General features: G+C 43.4%; 1 long non-coding RNA gene across 1 annotated transcript; it reads left to right on the forward strand.

Moving 5' to 3' along the window:
- The first annotated feature begins 1834 nt into the window (after positions 1–1834).
- LOC144494153 (uncharacterized) lies at positions 1835–4147 on the forward strand. Its single transcript, XR_013497826.1, has 3 exons — positions 1835–2062; positions 2271–2431; positions 3117–4147. It is a non-coding gene; the product is annotated as an uncharacterized LOC144494153 (long non-coding RNA).
- Positions 4148–7649: the final 3502 nt, after the last annotated feature.

The following is a 7649-nucleotide window of genomic DNA, read 5'->3' on the forward strand; positions in this document are numbered from 1 at the left end:
CTATGAGGCAGCAGTGCTAACCACTGTGTCACTGTGTCGCCCAGGAGTATCCATACAGCCCATTGAGGCTACTCTGCCATTCAGTAAGAGCACGGCTGATCTATTACATCAGCTTCACTTTCCTGCCTTATTCCCATTTCGCAATTTCCTTACCACCTAACAATCTATTACCTTAGCCTTGAATATACTCAATGACTGAACACCCACAATCTACTGTTATAGAGATTTCCAAAGATTCAGTCTCCAATGGATGATTTTTTTTCTCCTCTCATTGTGAAGGTATGATTCCTAGTTCTAGATTTTTCAACCGGGGAAACAAACTCACAGCATCTACCCTTCCAAAACCATTTAATAATTCTATACTTTACAACGCTATCAGTTCTCATTCTTCTAAACTCCAGATTACATTCTATCTAATCACTCCACATAGGACAATCCCCTCATCCCAGGAATCAATCAAGTGAACCCTCATCCCACCCTCTCTAAGGCAAATATCTCCTTCCTTAAGTAAGAAGACCAAAATATAATACTCCAGGCATAGTTTCACAAGCCCAATAATTGCAACAAGATTTCCTTACTCTAGTATTTAAAATCCTTTTCAGTCAGGGTCATCGTGCCATTTGCTTTCCTAATTGTTTACTGTACCTGCACGTTAATGTTCTGTGATTTATGTGCAAGAGAAAAATGAATACAAATGTTTACTTGTCCTTTTTTTATTCATTCATGGGATGTGGGCATTTATTGCCCATCCCTAATCACCCTTGCTAGGCCATTTAAGAGTCAACCACATTGCTGTAGATCTGGAGTCACATGTAGGCCAGACCAGGTGGCAGATTTCACATGTAGGCAGCCAGATGGCAGATTTTCTTCCCTAAAGGGACATGAGCGATGGATCGAGTTTTACAACAATCGACAATGGTTTCAGGGTCATCATTAGACTTTAAATTTTTTATTGAATTCAAATTTCACCATCTGCCATGGTGGGATGAGAACTCAGGTCTCTAGAGCATTACCTGGGGTCCCTGGATTATTAATCCAGTGACAATACCACTCTGATTTCTCACCAATTGGAAAGATTATGTGAAGCACCTTGTGACGTTTTAACGTGTTAAAGATGCTATACAAATGCAAGTTGTTGCTGGAAAAAAAACAGCAGGTTAGCGGCAGAGTCGCGTTAGCGTGTGGAAATCCGTATCCCAATATCCTGCTAACCGGAAAACGATTCAAACTGTTTTCTCAACAGTTGCCCTTTGGAGCCACATCCGAATCTCATTTTCTCAATAGTCTGTAAAACCACCAGTTTATTACATTCCTCTTGAAATGAACTGCACAGGTTCCACACATTGTTACTAAAGTGAGCAGTATTGTGTTCACTTTCATTGCAATAGGATAGCAAGCAGGTCAATAACTTGAAAGAGTTATTCACACTTAACAGTAGTACAGCAGAAGGAAATTACAATTGCTACCAAGAAATAAAAGCGTTTCTTAAATAAAAATGAATTTGCGAGTTTCTCATTTAAGTAACAATGAAGGAGGATGGAGCATTTCAATTAAGCTGGGCCTTCTGTCAAAGTCTGAGTGGTGCAATAGTCTATTATTCATGCATGTGTCCCCATCACTCGCAACTAATAATAACCTGTGTAAATTTAGAAAACTGTAAGAAGTTCAGTTCATTTGGTGAACAAATAAGCAGCTGAAAATTACAGTATAAATATAAAGCACCCTACAGCTTAACAAGGGCACAAATGCAAGAACAGCCAGGGAAATGTCACCTTCCGCTTTAGACCTGAACTCTCAGTGTCAGCTGAGCTCCACAAGCTTCTTATCATCAGCTGCACACATGCAGCTTTCACTTCAGAACAATGGGCTTCGCACGGGAATGAGCCGGCAATGTCACTGCTGCTGACACTTATGGGACAGTTGAAATGTCAGTTGCTCAGTGAGCTGGTGTGGTAGATGGAGATGGCAGCAATCGAGTCAATTATTGTTGCAATGGCAACCGCACCTGGGAGAGAAAGTGCTGATCCCGTCCCTGCCTTATAGCGGACATTCAATTTCACAGGTCAGCGCCAGCTCTTCATATCTTTAAGCACCTTTTGGCCACGCTTATACACATAAATTGTAAAGTTAAAGGTGGAAACTATAAATGTTCATCTGGCATTTAGATCAGCAAATTTTTATTTTCAGGGCCACGTTTTGTGATTGATTGTCATTGTCCCTCACCATCTTGATGGCAGCACTGTTTTAACCTTTAATCTCTTTGTCTTTAGAGATCTTGCTGAACCCATTATCAATGGAAAGGGATCTCAGGAGCATGCAGATTGTAGCTGCAAAATCTCACGGAGACTGTTAAAATCACCATTGTAAATACCTCCCGTGCACTTCTCTCTTGCTTTGCATTCCTTTAAAAAGGAAAGAAATACTGCAGCAGGTAAATGTATTACATTGTTTGATGCTAAGTCGCACAAATGAGTTAGCTTCCAGGTTTGTTTCCTGATCTGTTAGTCCTTTGTAGTTTTAACTCATTCAAAACTCATTGTACAGAGTCAAAACCGTGCCCACGACCTCTGGAGATGAACATCACCGAGGCTTCCCTCAGCGCTGTTAACTATTCAGCGACTACCAGTGTGAATGGGTGGATGCAGGAAAGGCTCAGGATAAGGTTAAACTATGATGGCAGCCCATCGGAAACAACCCCTGAAGAGCTTGTTGACACGCCGACTATACACATTCACATGTTGCGAACTGGTACTGGGGGAGGTATGGAAGATTTCTTGCTCCCGGGCCACGTTTCAGCTTGAATCACTGACGAGGGGAGGGGTAAGGGAGAACAGTATACTTTCAGGGGGAAAAAACGATCAATTTAGTTGAAACAAAATCGACAGGAGACACTTATTTTGAGTGCATCGGCATACCAGACTTGCAAAACATGCTTAAATTTTGATGTATTCATTGATCTTACACATAGTAATAAATCACAGGAAAGTGCATATCAGTTCTGTATAATTCACTTCTAGGTTATTTTAAGCAGATGACTTTGCATCATGCCTAAACCAATTCTGGTATGCATTACTCACCCTGCTTCCCAATTTTTAATTACCTGTGTTCTTTTTCAGCTTCTTTTCCAGTATGGCTTTGGATCTCCAGAGTATATGTGCCAGCAGTTACACCTACATAAAATGTGGCTAATTAATTTGTTTTTATTCCTGACTACAAATCTACAAGTCCACAGGATGCGCCAATTAATAAGCAGGGTGTGAACAGAAACAATCATTTAAAGGGAGAAAAATATTTTTGGTAGTATCAAGTCATTTCTTTTACCTTCTGGCATCTGCTTAATGGAGCTGAGTGGATGAGGGAGAGAAGTGACTCACTGTAACTAGAATTGTTGTCGTCAACACCTATTAATACGAGAAATCGCTGTAGGTCAGTCAGTATCTGAAACATAAAGGCAGGTCAACACTTTGGATGATGCATTTCATTTGAACAGAAGTATTCCTTTTGCTAACCCATCCTATTTCCACCTCTGTGCCATCACTCTATATTGTCCCTTCTTCAGCTAAAACCCTTATTCATGCCTTTGTCGCCTCTTGACTATTCCAAATCACTCCTGGTTGGCCACCCATATTCTTACCCTGCTCAAAATTTAGGTCATCCAAAAATCTACCAAGTTTGCCCCAACCTGCAGCAAGTCCATCCCATCACCCCCAACCTCACTGACCTACATTGACACTTGGTTAAGCAACACCCTGACTTTTTTTATTTTGGCATCCCTCCTTGGCCTCGGCCCTCCCTATCCCTACAAGCCTTCAAAATATCCACATTTCTCCAATTCTGGCCTCATGCCCATCCCTAATCCCTCCATCCTTTGTGGCTGAAACTTTAGCCTAAACTCTGGAATTCCCTCCCTAAACCACTCCACCTCTCTACCCCCATTTCCTCCTTTAAAGACACTCCTTAAAACCTCCTTTCTTGATAGAGCTTTTGGTCAACTACCCTAATATCTTCCTCTGTAGCATGGTGTCGAATTTTGTTCGATAAGGCTCCTGTGTGGCACCTTTTGCTGGGATACGGCACTATATAATTGCAAGTTGTTGCTTTTGTTGTATCTATGTGAATTTGAAATAAAACCTTTATCCTTACAGAGCTCAAATTGCGGCTGTGTTATTTACACAGCTGCAGAACCTAGTCTATGATATTTTTAGCTACAGTAGTTCTCATCGTGTCAACTGTACTGTACAGCAATGTCACTGAATCACACAACCTGTCACTGCTTCAGGCACCAGCAAACTGCTTCCTGCAATGCACACACACACACACATACACACACACACACACATACAACCAGATTGCGATTTATTAGCATCAGTATCAAATTTTTTCAACTCTGCAACTTGTATAGGCTGAAGAAGGGTTAATACATTTAAAATACATGATTTTAAAAACCCTGGCTCCAGATCGATCGCAGCTGTTTTTGGTGTATTGTGCTTTAAATAAGCATTATTGTGTGTAGTGAGGTGAAAGGAAGTGGCCTTCATCAAAGCACTGTGGCTAACAGCATCAATTGGAGTGTAAACACCAACGCAGTTGCAGGTGTTTCTAGAGCTGTTTGTCTACTATGTCAGCCTGAGACATGTACACAGTCTACAGTATAAAGCACAGCACTGCTTTCTCCAGACTGGTTCAAAGCTTCACATGAAGTCAAAATTGGTTCATTGTGTGTTAGCTCGAAAGTAAAGCTGAGATTATCATTCTCAGCTTATTTAACTTTTGCACTGCCAAGTACTGCTGGACACTTTCAAAAACTGTCCCAAGAACAGCTGCTGCCTCTACTTAAAATAATGCTGACTCTTCAGTTTGGTTCCAGTCGGACTGCAGCAGCACATGATGTCCTAGATGTCCTGAAGACTATTTCCCGGGAGGGGAATTGCGGCATCTCATGAAAACAAGTAGGGCAAATGAGATGGAAAGTCAGAATCTGGCCACTCATCTACTTCCTCTTTGCAGGTTTCAGGGTAACACGAGCCAATGTTGGTAAATGCCTAGGGGGCGAAGACGGTCTGTGCCAGTAATGTATGATCTTCTGTCGGAACTGTCGATCGATGAGTCGAGCGCCTATCCTGTTCTTATGAGGGCATCTTTCAGCGTCTGGAGGTGTCTGTTGCGATCCTCCTCATCTGAACAGATACACAGTAATGTGTAACAGAGGTGAATCAGCAGCCAATTTTTGCATGCGCACAATCTCCTCTCCACAGAAGTTCACAGAACGATAGATCAAACTCTTCCTGCAGACTTGTTTCCTGTAGTCTCACTGTCACTTTTACTTGGTTTGATGTTAAAAGTCTTGGCAATATTTTCCAAGTCAATGGAAAATAAAAACTGGTGCAGTGTATGACAAGCTGTCGATTCACCGTGATACACTTTTGTGCTGTTTTTGTAGGCTAATTTCAACATCTCACCCACCGCCAGCTTCCACCCCCCCCCCCCCCCACCCCCACCCCTATCCTCACCCAGAGACACTCTCTGCCAATCACCATCTCCACTCTGTGTCACTACATGGTGATAAAGGGGAGGTAATACATTTAATGTGTGGGTGAATCACAGGTTCAAAGCAAATCCCCATCATTCTATGGCAGATGGTGCTGCAAGACTGTAAATTGCTCTGTCTTGAGAATACTTCTTTAGGGTATACTCTTAGCAATATAATTCTTGCTAGTTCTTCAAACTTTTTGTGGCCAGACTTGTAGCAGCACTGCAGGTGCCTGGAAGGAGGTTGCTACATGGAATTATATAGAATTTTACAGCACTGAAACAGGTCATTTGGCCCAAAATGTCTATACTTCACATGAGCCTCCTTCATCTAACCCTATCAGCATAACCTTCTATTTCTTTCTCATTTAATTGCTTTGATTACATTGATCCACTGACACAGCCTAGGTGAATCTTGCAGTAATAAAGGCATCTATAGCATCTCTGGCAGCAATGTAAGCAGCTGGTGACACATATCCCCTTTGTTCTCCTCTTGGTCTTCTAGCCCCTCCCCTTTCAGATTGCTTCAGGAAGCTCTGAGCTCTTTGTCTTGTCCATTCTGCTGTTGCACAGTCTTGTATGGAGCACCACAAACCACATTTGTTCTGCATAGCCAGGCGGTTGTGCACTGAAGGAGCCTCGGAATTGGCTGATGCTCCTGAAGTGCATCTTCAACATACAGAAGGGCTGTTCAGTCACATATCTAGCTGTGTACTGACATTCATCAACGTGCTGTTGGCGTTTAGTTTGAGGCTTTCAAGGGAGCCATGAGTCAAGTTTGCATTGGATGTTCCTTACCACCTCTTTAAGCTCGAGTCCAAGTGGGAAGAGATTTGGGAGATTGGGTGGTCACAGCACGAGACCATCAGGGTAGCTGCCTGGGAACTTTGTGCATGCCTGTGTAAAGAGCTTTTTGTGGTTGCATACCAGCTGCACGTTGTGGGAATGGAAACACTAATGCTTGGCGAATTATCCTGATTGTTATTGACGTTCCAGACTGCCATGCGTGCGCAGTCGATGGCACCCAGCCTATGTGGGAAGCTGAATGCCCATTTATTCTGCTTGGCATCATGGGTGACAAAGTTGGCCTAATTGTCAGCCCTAATGAACAACCCTTTGGTCACCTGTCGAATGCATTTATGGGTGGGAGATCTTGGAAAAATCTGCAACAAAACCCGGAAAGGAATTGTGTTCCTTGTGTTCTACATGGGATTCCTCCAGGTGCTCCTCCCACAGTCCAAAGATGTACAGGTTAGGTGGATTGGCCATGCTAAGTTGACCCGTTGTGTCCCAAGATGTGTAGGTTAGGGGGATTAGTGGGGTAAATGCATGGGATCACAGGGATAGGGTGGGATCTATACCTGAGTAGGATGCTCTGTTGGAGAGTCAGTGCAGAATTGATGGGTTAAATAGTCTCCTTCTGCACTGTAGGGTTTCTATGATTCTATGACTGGTAAAGGTCACCACCAGGTAGCCAGTCTTCTTCTAGGATGCTGCACAGCTCTGGCATGATTTCCTGAATCTCCTGAGACAGTGGTCCGTCCTTTAAAAAGCACACCCCGCACTGACAGACAGACCCCCCTCTCTCCCACAATGGAAATGGTGACCCCGCCCATTAACCAGGGGAGCAACTCCAACCCCTCCACACAGAGAGCATCCTTCCCCACCACAGAAATAATGGGTCACTCTCCCCCCTTTCCCCCCCACACCACACAGGCATGAGGATGAGCTGACTCCACCCCTCCAACCAGAGGTCTCAATGGACCCTCCACAAGAGAGGCACTTCTGATGGATCTCCCTCAGGACCCGCCTCATGATGGGGCGGTGGGTGAACAGCAGGAGGGCTTTGAATTGGCCTTCTAATTACATTGAAATTGGCAGTTCTACATAATGAATGGATTCCTGCCCTGTCTGGGTAGGATCCTGATCGGAGGCCGCTGGGTAAGCCAGATGAATAACAATGATTAGTCACACATACAATCACAGGCACACAAACACACACACGTCTTTCCCATCCTGCCAACACCATTTCTTGAAGGAGCTGATTCTTGTTGGTATTAAATCCAAATTGACTTCCCATCTAATATGAACCTAAACCACAACTATTGGAAGTCTAAATG

The sequence above is a fragment of the Mustelus asterias genome, chromosome 5 (assembly GCF_964213995.1).
Source record: "Mustelus asterias chromosome 5, sMusAst1.hap1.1, whole genome shotgun sequence".
In the NCBI taxonomy this organism is placed as follows: domain Eukaryota; kingdom Metazoa; phylum Chordata; class Chondrichthyes; order Carcharhiniformes; family Triakidae; genus Mustelus; species Mustelus asterias.